We start from the raw sequence: 16,174 nt of genomic DNA, 5'->3' as shown, positions 1-16,174 counted from the left end.
CATTTAACCTGGAGAGGAATAATATGATTACTAACTTCAAATATATGAAGTTTGTGTGTGTGTGTGTGTGTGTAACACTGTGGTAGACTACCAAAACTAGTTACTCTGTGGAGAGAATTTATTATCTATTCAGTACATATTTCTTAGTACGTAATTTCTTGAAGCCTACTGGGGGCCAGGCTTTGGATTAGGTAAATAAGTTGTTTACTTCCCTTTAAGAATTCCACAGTATAGGGTGCTATACTGAATAGGATGAGAAGAGTTGTATTCCTTAGGGTCAAGGCTAAATTGCTTTATCAATGAGATCCTCAAATATAATTATTCAAACATGCTGTAATTTATTTTTTTTTTTTAATTTAGTAATCCAGCTAGTCATAGGTAGAGGAGCAGACCAGCTTGAGAAGGCACTAGGGAAATTTTCCTTCCATTCTCTCCCTCCTCCCCCACAGATAATATGTGTGTTTGAAGTGGGTCATCACCTATCTGGAAGGTGATAAAAACAGCAAATGGATTCACAGATGACATGATACTATATATAGAAAACCTGAAAGACTCTACCAAAAAATTGCTAGGACTGATACAGGAATTCAGTATAGTCACAGGATATAAAATCAATGCAGGGAAGTCTGTTGCATTTCTATACACCAAAAACAAAACAGCAGAAAGAGAAATCAAGGAATTGATCCCATTTACAATTGCTCCAAAAGCCATAAGATACCTAGTAATAAACCTAACCAAAGAGGTAAAAAGATCTGTACTCTGAAAACTACAGAATACTTATGAAAGAAATTGAGGAAGACACAAGAAATGTAAAAACATCCCATGCTCATGGATTGGAAGAAAAAGTGTTGTTAAAATATCTAAAACTACCTAAAGCCATCTAAACATTCAATACAATTCCTATCAAAATAACACCAGCATTTTTCACAGGGTTGGAACAAATAATCCTAAAATTTGTATAGAACCAGAAAAGACCCCCAAATAGTCAAAGTAATGTTGAAAAAGAAAACCAAATTAGAGGCATCACAATTCCAGGCTTCAAGCTGTATTACAGAGCTGTCATCATCAAGACACTAGGGTACTGACACAAAACAGACACATAGATACATGGAATAGAAAAAAGAACCCAGAACTAGGCCCTCAACTCTATGGTCAGCTAATCTCTGACAAAGCAGGAAAGAATATCCAATGGAAAAAAGGCAGTCTTTTCTTTATTTTTATTTTTTTAACATCTTAATTTTAGTTTATTTTTTTCACATTTTCAAGTTTCATTGTTTATTCATTGCTTATGCACCACACCCAGTGCTCCATGCAATATGTGCCCTCCTTAATACCCACCACAAGGCTCACCTCCCCTACCCCCTACTCTCCCACCCCTCCCCTCCAAAACCCTCAGTTTCTATATCATCTTACATTTTGTGACCTTACCCAATGCACTATATACTACCTCAATAAAATCATTTCAATTTTAAGAATTTCCTATCTCATAAGAAGATAAAGAACATTTTTAGAAGTTAGGTTTATGAAACTGCATTATTACTATTATAATCTCTTTGTGGCCATTAGATTCTGTCTGATACAGTTGCACATGCTAGGTGAGAGATCATCACTTTAAATGAAAATGATAGAATGGCTCAGCTACTTGTATCTCCGACTCAAAGAGGGAAAAAATTACATTGTTTAATGGAAGTAGATACCTAGCTCTGGGTATTTTCTAGTATAAAGTAGGGAAGCTGAAATGTTGTATATTGCATTTTGTAGTTCTCAGGTTTATTTTCACTTTTTACTGTAATTATTTTTTTTCTTTTTATTTAATTTATTTTCAGTAACAGAATTCATTTTTATGCACCACACCCAGTGCTCCATGCAATATGTGCCCTCCATAATACCCACCACCAGTCTCCCCACCACCCTGCCCCTTCAAAACCCTCAGATTGTTTTTCAGAGTCCATAGTCTCTCATGGTTCATCTCCCCCTCCAATTTCCCTCAACTCCCTTCTCCTCTCCATCTCCCCATGTCCTCTGTGTTATTTCTTATGCTCCACAAATAAGTGAAACCATATGATAATTGACTCTTTCTGCTTGACTTATTTCACTCAGCACAATCTCTTCCAATCCCATCCATGTTGATACAAAAGTTGGGTATTCATCCTTTCTGATGGAGGCATAATACTCCATAGTGTATATGGACCACACCTTCCTTATCCATTCATCCATTGAAGGACATCTTGGTTCTTTCCATAGTTTGGCGACTGTGGCCATTGCTGCTATGAACATTGGGGTACAAATGGCCCTTCTTTTCACTACATCTGTATCTTTGTGGTAAATACCCAGTAGTATAATTGCAGGGCCATAGGGAAGCTATGTCATAGGGAAGCTCTATTTTTAATTTCTTGAGGAATCTCTACACTGTTCTCCAAATTGGCTGCACCAACTTGCATTCCCACCAACAGTGTAAGAGGGTTCCCCTTTCTCCACATCATTTCCCACACACATTGTTTCCTGTCTTGCTAATTTTGGCCATTCTAACTGGTGTAAGGTGGTATCTCAATGTGGTTTTAATTTGGATCTCCCTGATAGCTAGTGATGATGAACGTTTTTTCATGTGTCTGATAGCCATTTGTATGTCTTCATTGGAGAAGTGTCTGTTCATGTCTTCTGCCCACTTTTTGACATGATTATATGTTTTTTGTGTGTTAAGTTTGAGAAGTTCTTTATAGATCCTGGATATCAGCCTTTTGTCTGTACTGTCATTTGCAAATATCTTCTCCCATTCCGTGGGTTGCCTCTTCCTTTTGTTGACTGTTTCCTTTGCTGGTCAGAAGCTTTTGATCTTGATGAAGTCCCAAAAGTTCATTTTTGCTTTTGTTTCCTTTGCCTTTGGAGACATATCTTGAAAGAAGTTGCTGTGGCTGATGTCAAAGAGCTTACTGCCTATGTTCTTCTCTAGGATTCTGATGGATTCCTGTCTCACATTGAGAGCTTTTATCCATTTCAAGTTTATCTTTGTGTACGGAATAAGAGAATGGTCGAGTTTCATTCTTCTACATATAGCTGTCCAATTTTCCCAGCACCATTTATTGAAGAGACTTTTTTCCACTGTATATTTTTTCCTGCTTTGTCGAAGATTATTTGACCAGAGAGTTGAGGGTCCATATCTGGGCTCTCTACTCTGTTCCACTGGTCTATGTGTCTATTTTTATGCCAGAACCATGCTGAAAAGACAGTCATTTTAATTAATGGTATTGGGAGGCACCTGGGTGGCTCAGTGGGTTAAGCCTCTGCCTTCAGCTCATGTCATGATCTCAAAGTCCTGGGATGGAGCCCCATCTCCGGCTCTCTGCCCAGCAGGGAGCCTGCTTCCCCCTCACTCTGCCTGCCTCTCTGCCTACTTGTGATCTCTCTCTTTCTATCAAATAAATAAATAGAATCTTTTAAAAAAAATAAACGCTATTGGAAAAATTGGACAGCCACATGCAGAAGAATGAAACTGAACCACTTTCTTACACCATACACAAAAATAAACTAAAAGTGGATGAAAGACCTAAATGTGAGACAGGAGTCCATCAAAATCCTAGAGTAGTAAAGAAAGAAATTGAGGAAGATAAGCAGCAACTTCTTTGACCTTGGCCACGGTAACTTTTTTTTGTTTAAGATTTTATTTATTTGACAGAGAGAGAGACAGTGAGAGAGGGAATAAAAACAGAGGGGAGTGGGAGAGGGAGAAGCAGGCTTCCTGCTGAGCTATAAGCCTGATGCAGGGCTTGATCTCAGAACCCTGGGATCATGACCTGAGCTAAAGGCAGATGCTTAATGACTAAGCCCCCCAGGTGACCCCGCCATATCAAATTTTTACTAGACATGTCTACAGAAGCAAAGGAAACAAAAGCAAACATGAACTATTGGGACTTCATCAAGATAAAAACTTTCAGCAAAGGAAACAGCCAACGAAACTGAAAGACCACCAACAAAATGGGGAAGATATTTGCAAGTGTCTTATCAGATAAAGGGCTGATATCCAAAATCTATAAAGAACTTACCAAACTTAACACCCCAAAACAAAAAAATCCAGTCAAGAAATGGGCAGAAGACACGAACAGACATTTCTCCAAAGAAGATGTACAACTAGTAACAGACACATGCAAAAATTCTCAACATCAATCATCATCAGGGAAATACAAATCAAAACTTCAATGTGCTACCTCACACCAGTCAGAATGGCTAAAATTAACAACTCAAGAAACAATAGATGTTGGTGAGGATGTGGAGAAAGGGGAACACTGCTATCTTGTCAGAGGAAATGCAAACTGGTATGGCCACTCTGGAAAGTATGGATATTTCTCAAAAAGTTAAAAATAAAAACTACTGTATGACCCAGCAATTGCACTACTGGGTATTTATCCAAAGACAAAGATAGTGATTCAAAGGGGCACATGCACTCCAATGTTTATAGCAATGTCCCCATTAGCCAAAGTATGGAGAGAACCCAGATGTCCATTGACTAATGAAAGCATGAAGAAGATGTGGTATTACCCAGCCATCAAAAAAGAATGAAATCTTGCCATTTGCAATGGCATGGATGGAAATAGAGTGTATTATGCTAAGCAAAATAAGGTCAGAGTCGAGTAGGACAAATCTATGAATTCACTCATATGTGGAATTTAAGAAACAAAACAGATGAACATAGGGGAAGGGAAGGAAAAATAAGATAAAAACAGAGATGGAGGCCAACTATAAGAGACCCTTTTAACTATAGGGAACAAACTGAGGGTTGCTGGAGGGAAGGTGGGTTGGGAGGATAGCGTAATTGGGTGATGGACATTAAGGAGGGCACTTAATGTAATGTAACACTGGATGCAGCTGATGAATCAACCCCTGAAACTAAACAATAGCAAAAACAGAAATAAACAACAACAACAAAAACCCCACAAAAAAACCAGCAAGTGGAGGGCATCAATTTCATTTAAAGTAAGTGAAGAGGTGGGTTGCTCTTTAGTGCACATTCTATTGTGACTTTAGTCTTACGACCATCCCCTGCAAGGGGCCTGAGAAATTTTGTCTCTAGCTAGGTAGCCACATACTCAGCTATAATCCCATTATTTTGGAAGATGGAGAAAAGGATGTCAGGAAACAACTAGCAGTTTTCCATAGATAAAAAATATTAATATATTTTTTAGCATATCAGTATTTCCATTTTTAAAAGCTATGTAGAGAGCAGCCAACAATGCTGCTGGATAATTGAGATATACTTTGCCCGAAGTCCAAAGGGTGAGTTGATCATATTCATACTATGTGTAATAGTGTTGGGGTTATTATTATTATTTTTTTTTACCACTTCTCAAAACTGGTTTTTCAAATCTTTTTGGCCTCTAAGGATTCCTATCTATAGATATGTCAAGAATACCTGAAATTTCTTAAATTCTATGAGTGAAAGATATGATCAGAGTGAATTTGGTCTGGGGTCTCTATCTGTTTTCTTTGAGGCTTCTTGTCCTAGAGATACCTCTTTTCCTAACCAATGAAAGGTACTATAACCAACTTATGTTCTGTTCTACTTTTGTAGACAAAGCCCTTGTGTTGCCATGTTCTCTTAACATCTACTAAAACTCAAGCACAGAATTTTATTGAAATCTCCCAGCAATGGATACTCTTCATCTACATTTTTTGGTATTTAGTTTAAATGGGCATTTTCTTCAAAATCCTATCTGATCCTGACATCATAGGCAGTACATTGACAAAGTCTCATGATTTAATAACATTTCCAGGGTCAGAATTAATTTAGTTCAATTCTTACAGCTCAAATTCCATAAGCACTCTAACAAATAATTTTATAATACATGGCAAGACTATTAAAATAATCAGTCCAATAAACAAGACTTTCAAAAACCCTTCTAATGAAATTGTTTATAATTTATTTATAAGAAGATATTATTCCAAACAGAATAAATCATATCCTACATCATCCAGTAAGTGCTGCACTTTTTGCAGAATGATATATATGTCTTATCAGTGGTTCCATCTTATAGCAGTAATTGGAGATAGGAATTCTTAGGAAAAAAAAAGTTATTAGATAAATGGACAAATACATATTAGATTGAATTGTTAACTCTCATTTGTCCATCTATAAAACACAGTAATTAAAAATATTAATTATCCACTTAATAGACTCTTTTGCATGAAACGTCCAGTTAATTTAAGTAATCACTTTTCTTTAAAAAAAAAAAAGTTTGGTAAACTCAAAATTAGCCTGACAACTTTTTGAACTAATCAACTAGTCATTTAAGTCGAAATGTTCCTATCAATTGTGTGTATAATTAAAAGTCAATGTATCTTAAAGCCTCAGTTCTACTAACTTCCATCTAATAAAATTGTGATTTATATATGCTTAATATATTGAAACTTAAACTATATATTACAAAATGATTTAATCAGTTAGATTTCTGTAGCTAAAATATGGCCTCCTAAAACTTTACATATTCAGAAATTATAGCCTTAGCACTTGCAAGACTATTTTAAATAATCACAGAGGACAAGAAAACTTAATGTTCTAGTTACAGCTGGACCTGTGCACATAGAAAAATTCCTTCTGCTTTTTTATGCACAACAGAAGTGATTCTTTTCAAATTTGTTTGGCTATTGTTTAATGCAGCTCTAACAAATTTCTAAATAACTGATTCAGACCTATTGCTACATCTAGAATATCTGATTGCTGCTCAGTTTTTCTGCATCTTTTTGATTTCCTGACAATTGCCCAGATTGCCAGTATGATTAGAATAAGATTCAGCATTTTAAAGGTGGGCTTCATTGTTATGAGTATTATAAGTAATTATTTCCTTGTACTTAGGATAGCACAGATAATGGAAGTATGAAAAGCTAGCACATCTGGATTACAGCAAGACATTTAAGAGGATTTATCATGAAAACCTCATGTTTAAGCTTTGGGTATCAGCAAAAAGATGAGGTAACTTACTAAGTGAGAAAACAAATTATAACCACGCTAATCAGAAAGGAGGTATCTACTCATATAGGCTAGAGGTTTCTATATGATCCAGTATTGTATCCACAGATAGGGGATTTGTGTAGGTATATTGATAAAATCTGTGGTGATACAAGGTATAGCCTTACAAATGCAATGCATTTTTATATCAAGATGTGAAATGCCATGACAGTTTTTTGGGCTGAATCCAATAAATCAAGTCCAGGACTTCAAGTTTTACCCTAACATCGCCCATTTTCACCAGTGAAAAAAAGGACAATGAGATATTGAGATACGGCTCAGAACCAAAAACTGACCAAAAAGCCTTTGAAATCTAAGTGAAAATTTACAAATTTGTGAAAGTATAATATTTCAAATCAGCATGGGCAAGATGGCTCTCTATTTTCATCAATCAGTTTATGATTGGAATTTTGATTTTCCAACGTTTAAGGTTATGGTAAATCACATGGTGAAGAGACACAAAAAGAAGGATTGATGGCATGAGGGATGATCGTGCTATAGGAGAGTAGATTTAGGGGAGACAATAACATTTTTCTTCATTGTCACAGGAATAAGAGACTAAGCCTGCTGTACATGGTTCCAACAGTATAAACAGGAAACTGAAAGTTAAAGAGGTTTAGCCTTGACTTAAAGGGGATTTTTGGAAAAGAGTTATCCTATGCCAAGTTAGAATGAGTCACTCAAGAATAATCATTTCCTAATTTGGGTTATTCCAGAATAGGCTAGACTGTTGTTAGATAAATATATCATTTCAGGAGTTCAACTGTTAAATAGATGATAAGATAAAATGATCATATCCTTTCCAAGACTCTGACCTCTATCCTACACATTTTACTAGATTTTTCTGTAGATTATTTATATTTTTTCTTCTGGAGAGTAATTGAAGTAATATACACAGAAGCCCTCTGAAAAATATATGTTTATTTTAAGTCTTTAATTTTAATAATTCAACATCTATAGAAACATTATATAGAAACATTTTAATATAAACTCAAATTTTCTAAAAAAGTAGCTGAAATTAAAATTAATAACTACCAATCCTGTGAGGTAATTTCTATATTATTGAGGTAGTAGGAAAAAAATAGTGAAAGTGTTTATAGAGCCTTCCACAATTCAAAAGCAAAAAAACTTCTAAGTTCTTTTTATAAGGTATAATAAAATGAAAATAAGACAAAATGGAAAGCCATTTTACTACATACAAACAATTAATATCTATATTTTATAAAGAAACATTCAAAATACACTTTAAAGTTCTGAGAGAAACATACAAATAAACAATTTTCTCAGAAGAATATACCAATATTAAATATAATTGCATGGGGATCATTATTTTATAGTAGAACAGATGTCAATTCAATCTTGCGAATAATTCTACATCTTAGTTATTAAGTTAATAGTGTTATAGAGACGATTGTACCCAGGTACAGATGAATTTATTGGGAAAGTTATACACATAAACTCTTCAGAAGGAATTTCAAATTGTTACAAATTCTTTGTAAAACAATAGTACAATATGATCCTTCATTTGGTGTTGGGAGACAGTTCTTCACAGGTCTCTCATTTCTGGACATTTTGTGAACAGAACCACAGATGGCTTTTTTTTGTGACTAATCTTTTCAAGGATGTTTCATGGCAAACCGCCTTACATGATAGGGGTAGTACCTTTTTACTATTCAGTATAATAGGAATGATGTCTCCTCCTAGGGCTAAAGGCAGTAGTACTTATCATATTATATGGATTATTAAAATACCTGAGGGTTCTCCTCTGGTAACACAGCTCACTGCATGTGCGGGTGTCACCTGCATTTCTTTATGTCACCCTGGGGGAAGTGGAGCTTGAGGAACTGATACATAAAAAATTATGATATTCTGGCTTTTTCTATTTCTGTGACTAATAAAGTATCCTCTGTCTCTGATCCAGGATTCTCGTGTATTCTGCAAGCACCATGAAAACTATGGCAGACTAACCTGTTAATTTGCAAATCTCTGTTCTTGGCTTTTGGTATAAAGACAATGTGGTGTAGTTTCGGAGGAGTGTAAACTTTAGAATCAGGCCATTCATATTCACGTTTGATCTCTGCCACTAGAGTAGTCTTAAAACCCACCAAAATCCCAATTTTCTCATCTCCAAAATGAAGGATAATAATGCCTAATTTTTAATCTTTATGTGACCCTTAAGTGAGAAAATGAAAGGCACATGTTGACATTTTGCCTACCACAAACAAGATATAATTAATGCTTATTTCTTGTCTTTCCCCTCCCCCCAACCCATCATAAATGGTATTCAACATTTCAATACCACTATTGAAATAAAAGCTCTATCAATAGCAAGTAATTGGTCACTGTCTTTGTAACTGTAATTCAACTTAAGGTATTAATCAGCAGAAGATAAACTTGTAATTTATTAATAAAATGTATTTATTGTGTGTTAGTCTCCCTCTGTCTCTTTTTTTTAACCTGACAGGATGGTAAAACCACGATCCGGAGCTCTACTTCTTGGCAAGTAAGAATATTTCTTAGTCATGTAATATGTTAAAAGCTTTCTTACCATTAATGAATCAAGTTCTGAAATGTTCCTATACTGTGTTAAGACCAACTGCAAAAGTTTCTGGGAAGAAACATGAAGCTTGGCAATCCTGCAGTCCTGTCAGGCAACATCTTAGTAAATCTATCCTGACCTGGTTGGGGATAGGAAAGAAGGTGGTATTTGCTTATTTGCTTTTTTTTTTTTTTTTTTTTTGTCCTGAGGTATTTCTTATCTCCTCAGGGCTCTGACATAACCCTCAAATTATGAGCTAAATTTCTCAGGAAAATTATCTGAAATATATATTTTTTTCTTTCTCACCATTTCTGAAAGACCTGTGTATCTTTCAAATGACTCTTCCTTCTGTTTCTTCTTCTAATGCCATGACCTCAGTCTTCTTCCTTAGAGTTATACTTCCCTTTGAAATTAATTACTGCCTGGGATCTAGCTCAAATTTGCCTCCGTCCTCTGACTTGGTGATCATACCCTGCCAGTTTCTCTCCAAAGCAGGGAGGTCAGGTGAGTTCTGTTACCATGTTTCCTCAGCAACTTTAATTTGGCTCTTTCTGGGTCTCACTCACTCCCAGAATTCCATGCTGTCACAGCCCAATTTATGTTGTTTCCCTTCTTGGCTGGGGCATATAATATTGGGAGAGAAAGGTGAAAAAGGGAAAACAATTCAACCAAAGGATAGTGGTTAAGTCAGTTATAACATACGTACCTAATGATAGGCCTGTTGTTGCTTTTATTCTCAGTCTTTAGCTATTACAGAAAAATATTACAATGAATAACCCTGTAGACATGCCCTATTATACATACATATGTAAATTGGCAGACTAGATTCTTAGACGTAGGGATGGATGGATTGAACAGTAAATGCATTTTTGTTTTGAGTCATCATCAAGTTGTCTCCACTGGGGTTACACCTTTTTACTCCCACAAGCAGTATATTAGAGGAATTATTTCCTCACAACTGGCTAAGAGAGTTTGCTGTATATTTTAGATTTTTGCTCTATTTATAGGGGTTAAAATTATATCTTGGTATAGTTTTTGGTATGCTTTTTTTTTTTTTTTTTATTCTGAGAGATGTTGAGTATGCTTTCATATGTTTGAGACTTTGTTTTTCTTTTAACCTATAAACATTAGGTTCTGGGCGCCTGGGTGTCTCAGTGGGTTAAAGCCTCTGCCTTCAGCTCAGGTCATGATCCCGGGGACCTGGGATCAAGCCCTGGCATCAAATCGGGCTCTCTGCTCAGCAGGAGCTTGCTTTCTCCTCTCTCTCTGCCTGCCTCTCTGCCTGCTTATGTTCTCTATCTGTCAAATAAATAAATAAAATCTTAAAAAAAAATTAGGTTTACTTTCTTTGCCTATTTTTCTACATATATATATATATATAAAATATATACACACACATATATACACACATACATATTTTACTTTTTAATCCACTAGGAGCTTCTTATATATTCTTTCTGTGAGATATATCATTTGAAGATTTTACTTGTAATTTGCTTTTGCTTGTAGTGTTTTTCATGCAAAAGTTGAATTTATACAGCTTTTAATGACTTTGGAATTGAGGTTGTAATTTGGAAGTTTTTCTCTACTCTAAGGCAATAAAGAAATGTGCCTGTATTTTCTTCTTCTATTTACATGGTCTTGTTTTACCATCTAGACTTGGGCTACCACCTGTTCTGTTGCTCTGTAACAATGTGATAATTTACTTTTGACTCAATTTGAGTTCTCAATAAAGAGTCAATTCACAGTGTAGAATAAAAACATAATACAGTGGATTAAAGTTCATAAAGTTATGATTTTAAATTCATTTAATATCAGAAAAAGAAGAATACTCCACACTGTTATAAAAGTGAAAGAAATGATTTCTGTTGACCATTCTGGACAACGTGTGGGAAAGTAAGGATTGCTTTGGAGTATATTAAATGGTTACATTTCCTGTTTTTTTCAAAGTAGGTTTTTTCTGTGAAGGAAATGTGTCTATTTTCACACATGAAGGACTAGAACACTTAATTATCCCCAGGTACATTCCTAGCTAGGCATAGAGGAAAATGGTCAAGAGCATGGCACACTAGGCTTACCTTCCCACTAGCTGTGTTACTTTGGGAAAGTCATATACCTCTTACTTTCAGTTTCCTTATGGGAAAACTATGGAAAAATGGTGTCTTCTTCATAGCCCTGAAAGGATTAAATGAGATGAAACAAGCACATACATATCATATATATTATTCAATAAGTAGCTGATTTATAGTTGGACTTTTAGAGGGCTCCATATTTTTTAAAGATTGAAAATATTAATAAGAACATATACTTTTATGTTAACTCAAAGTAAAGGCAACAATGAAGATATATGATAGCATAAGTCTTCAAATGTATTGTCTCATCTCACTGATTGAACATGGCACTTTTAGTCTATTAGATGAGGCCTTGGAGGTATTCATCTTCAAGGTATTTGGAGAATAACCTTGCAAGAACTCAGTGGCTGGTGACAGTAATTCAGTTAGTTCTACATCTTCCTAGTGGAATCTAGAGTAAAATATACAAAACCAGGTGATAAATTTTGAAAAAGTCCCCGATATGGCAGTGGCGTGCATTTTAAGTGTACATCAAGTTTTCAGGAGACAGCTTGAGATGGATGTTCAGTGTGTTGGTGTCACATTTTTAGACATGTTCACAAGGTCTCATTTTTTTTTTTTTTTGGTCTCTTCATTCTTGCATTTCAGCAGCAAGAAATGGCTTTGCTGTTTCAAAATCCTGTGATATCTCTTTACTATAAGTTTAGATTTTAAATGCCATTGTCACTTGCTAAATGCATTTGTGAGAAACGCACAAATCAGCAAGTCTTTTTGAAGTGTATTTTGGCTAAATTATCTTTACTTAATGAATAGTTCCAAAACAAAAGGCATGGGTGATAATCATTATCCTTCTTTTGTTCTTGTTACCTTGGCAAAACTACAGGAGCCAATTGGAAGCAAACAATTGTTCTAATTTATGAATAGAAATGAATTTGTGTTACTGTGGCTTCTAGAATTTGGCTTTGTTCAAAGTACTGCTGGAGAGCTGGAGCTGTAGAAATATAAGTGGTATAGTTACAAAATGAAAATGCCTTCACAAATACAAACAAGTAACACCTTGCTCAGATGGTCAGACCGTAAGCAATTATTTTCTTCTAATAGAGCATTTACTTCAGTAGTGGTATTGAAATGTTGAATAGCAATAAAATTAACATTATTAAATATCCTTATGTAATTATAAATGTTTGTCAATTGTTACTGTAATAAAGACAGAATGCAGCATTCCACTGTAACATTCATGAACTGGGTGAATTTTTAAAAATTACAAACTGGTATGATTCTTCCCTTTTTCATGTGTTTAATATGGATGATAGATAGTACCTACCTCAGTAGATGATTATGAGAATAAAATGAGAATATGCATCTAAACTTATAAGCACAGTGTCTAGCTTATAGTAAGTACATACTTCTAGTTATTCAAGTAAAGATGAAAAAAGAATATATGCTTATATTATTGGCACAGATACTTAGTTTATATCCATATGTGTGCCATCATATGAATTTATTTTAGACATGACGCTCATTGCTGTACTTTTACATTTATAGATTAAGTGGTAGATTTAATAAAAATCATCAAAATAAAGACCATGCATAAATTCATACTTACAACTGGATTTTTGTTCTGAAAGTCTGTTTATAAACCTATTTGTATAGCAGTTCAAGATTTACAAAGGATGGTTTAAGTTTCTAGTTCTTTCTGGAGTTATAAGAATATGACTATATTTTTGGAACTTTAAAAAAAATTGGTGGTATTTTTCCTTGCAAATGTATGCTCTGTACAACAAATTTATTTAAAATAGGCCACCCATTTTTTTAATATTGAAAATCTTTGGAATCAGATTATGTTCCAACTTGATGCTCTTTGAGTTTGTCTTAGAGCTGTGCTATCCAGTAAGACAGCCACTTGCCCCTTGTGGTTATTTAAATTTACATATAGATTAATGAAAATTTAATTATAACATTAATTTAAAATATTTATTAGCAAAATTATATCCAAACTTTAGAACTATATCAAAATTAGTAATTTCTTCAGTCCTGTTTGTCCCTTTCCAGTCCTCAGTAATCACATGTGGCAAGTGGTATTGTATTAGAAAGTGAAGATAGAGAACATTTCCATCATTGTAGAAAGTTCTATTGGCCAGTGTTCCCTTATAGAATCTAAGGGTCTACTTCATTATAAATGGGGTAATAGGCTTTGACCTGTGGCTTGATATAGTTTTATAATCAGACCCTTCTGCAATCCTAAATTTAAGGTTTTGAATGAATTCCCAAACTTCTCTTGTCTTAATATTAGTTGGTAATATTACCTATTACCTTAATTCAGTGATACTCAATCTTGGCTGTACATTAGCGCTATTTGGAGAGATTTAAGAGATCTAGATATCCAGGCCACATACTACATCACAGACTAATTAAATTAGAATCTCTGGGCAGGGGCAAGCAGAAATCAGTCAATATTTTTAATGCCCTTGCAATGAGTTCAACATCTGGTAAAGTTTGTTAGCTAGAGTAGAGATCCAGCCACACAGATGTGGCTTTCCCATTTGTAACTCATTTTTCTTATCACTTGATGGCTACATATTGGAAAGGCCCATAACTCTTTCCATACATTGCACAATTTACTCTTTGTCTTTAAGATAATGCTTTGTACTATGATTTCTTTAGGTACATGCAACATTATTTTCTCATAAATTCCTTATTTTTGTCAATACTATTTTCCTTCCAAATCAGAAACCTTCTTTTCTAAGAACTTTTCACATTCTCACATCCTTTTGCATTTTACCAGTGTTGGTAAGCATAAATTCGTAAAATATGTAAAGCCAACCTGAAACAGAACAAAAAAAAAAAAAGTGAAGGAAAATAAAATAACCTTATATTACCCCTCTTCCATATTCCTATAAAGAGTTCTGGTACTTTTGCCGTATAGTGCAGTTTTTTAACATGCACGAAACTTGTTACTTTAAAAGTTCATGAATATAGGAGCTTCTGTATTGACATTCTTCCAACCAACATGATTTTCTAGGAATAAATTTTAAACTACCTGACTATTTTTGGGAAGGCTCACGGTGCAAGAAAGAGTTTATATTGAGAACTTTAGGCAAATGTTAACAATTTCTTAAAATAACAGGTGAGGAAAATCTGTGGTTGGTGATAATTGAGAAATACATTTGTTAAATAATATTTTAAGCCCATGCACCACTAAAAATTGTATTTTGTTCATTTATTAAAATAATCTGACATGACAAATTGCTAGATGTGCAATATCTATTCATTTTTTGCATTATAATAACACGTTTTGTTGAACATGTTAAGTTTTTTTTAAAGAGAAAATGAAAAACATTAAAACATTATGTATATAAAGGACCAAAAATGAAAAACATTAAAACATTATGTATATAAAGGACCAAATATAAGATGTATATAGAGAGGATGAATGCCAAATCATTATGGAGGTGAATGAATATAATAGTTTAAATATTGGTTCAGCTCAGTAATAGAAAGCAAAGATCATAGAGGCTTGATCAAAAGGTAATTTTTTCTCTTTCATGTGCAAGCCTAGGAATTTGGTCCTGGCTAGCATGGTAATTCCTTAAATATCAAAAATCCAGGCTCCTTCTATTCTGTTGCCCTTTCATCTTTAACAAACAACTTCTATCTCATGGTACAATATTTTTGCTAGTTAGAGGAAAGAAGAATAAAAATGGAAAACAGAAGGCATATTTCCTTCCTTTATGGCCATAATTTGGAAATTGGACACAACAACCCCATTCACATTTCATTGGCCAGAACTTGGCCATGAGTCCACAGCTTAGCCATGAGTCCATAGCTGTAAGGGAAGTGGGGAAATGTCTTACAGTAAGCAGCTTTGTGCCCAACCAAAAACCCTATTCTTATGTAAGAAGGAAAGAGTGGATTTGAGAGCAAATTTTAGTTTCCACAATAAGACATTAAATATCCAGACACATACTCCTTCCTCTAACTTAAGCATACTTCCCCAAACCCCTCCTCAAATGAAACAACCTTTTACTGAACTCAGCTTAAAATCCAGGATTTCTCCAGGATGTACAGTCTTTCTCTTCAGATCTCACACCACCATAAAAATTTGATCTGTGACCAGCTTCAGAATCTGGCTTTTTGTTAGGAAGAACTCATACAGAGTTAATTAGAGGGAAGAAAGCATCAAATATCGCTGTTCAGATGTCTTCTGAAATACTGTGGTCTTGCTTGAGTTGCTATTTTATATTTCTCATAAAAAATAAAAGTTATAGAAACTGACAAGGAGATACCATTAAGGGCTCAATTGTTGAATCACGTTCACAAAGTCCAGAGATACTACCCTGTATCAAACTGTTCTAATAACTCAAAGGAAATTGGGGTAAAATATGGTAAAGTCCAGGACTAATGACACAGTTTTCTATGCTTTTCCTTAAAACAGTAGTATCCACCCTGCCCCAGATTTAATATAATTCTAATTTTCTAAGTGGTACATTCAGGGCATTGCTGACACAAAGAGAGATGTGATGGTCATAAAACTCTTCATTTTATATTGTGTTAATTATGTAGCTG

Source organism: Neovison vison, chromosome 12 (genome assembly GCF_020171115.1).
Source record: "Neovison vison isolate M4711 chromosome 12, ASM_NN_V1, whole genome shotgun sequence".
Lineage (NCBI taxonomy): Eukaryota > Metazoa > Chordata > Mammalia > Carnivora > Mustelidae > Neogale > Neogale vison.
This window is presented reverse-complemented; position numbering follows the sequence as displayed.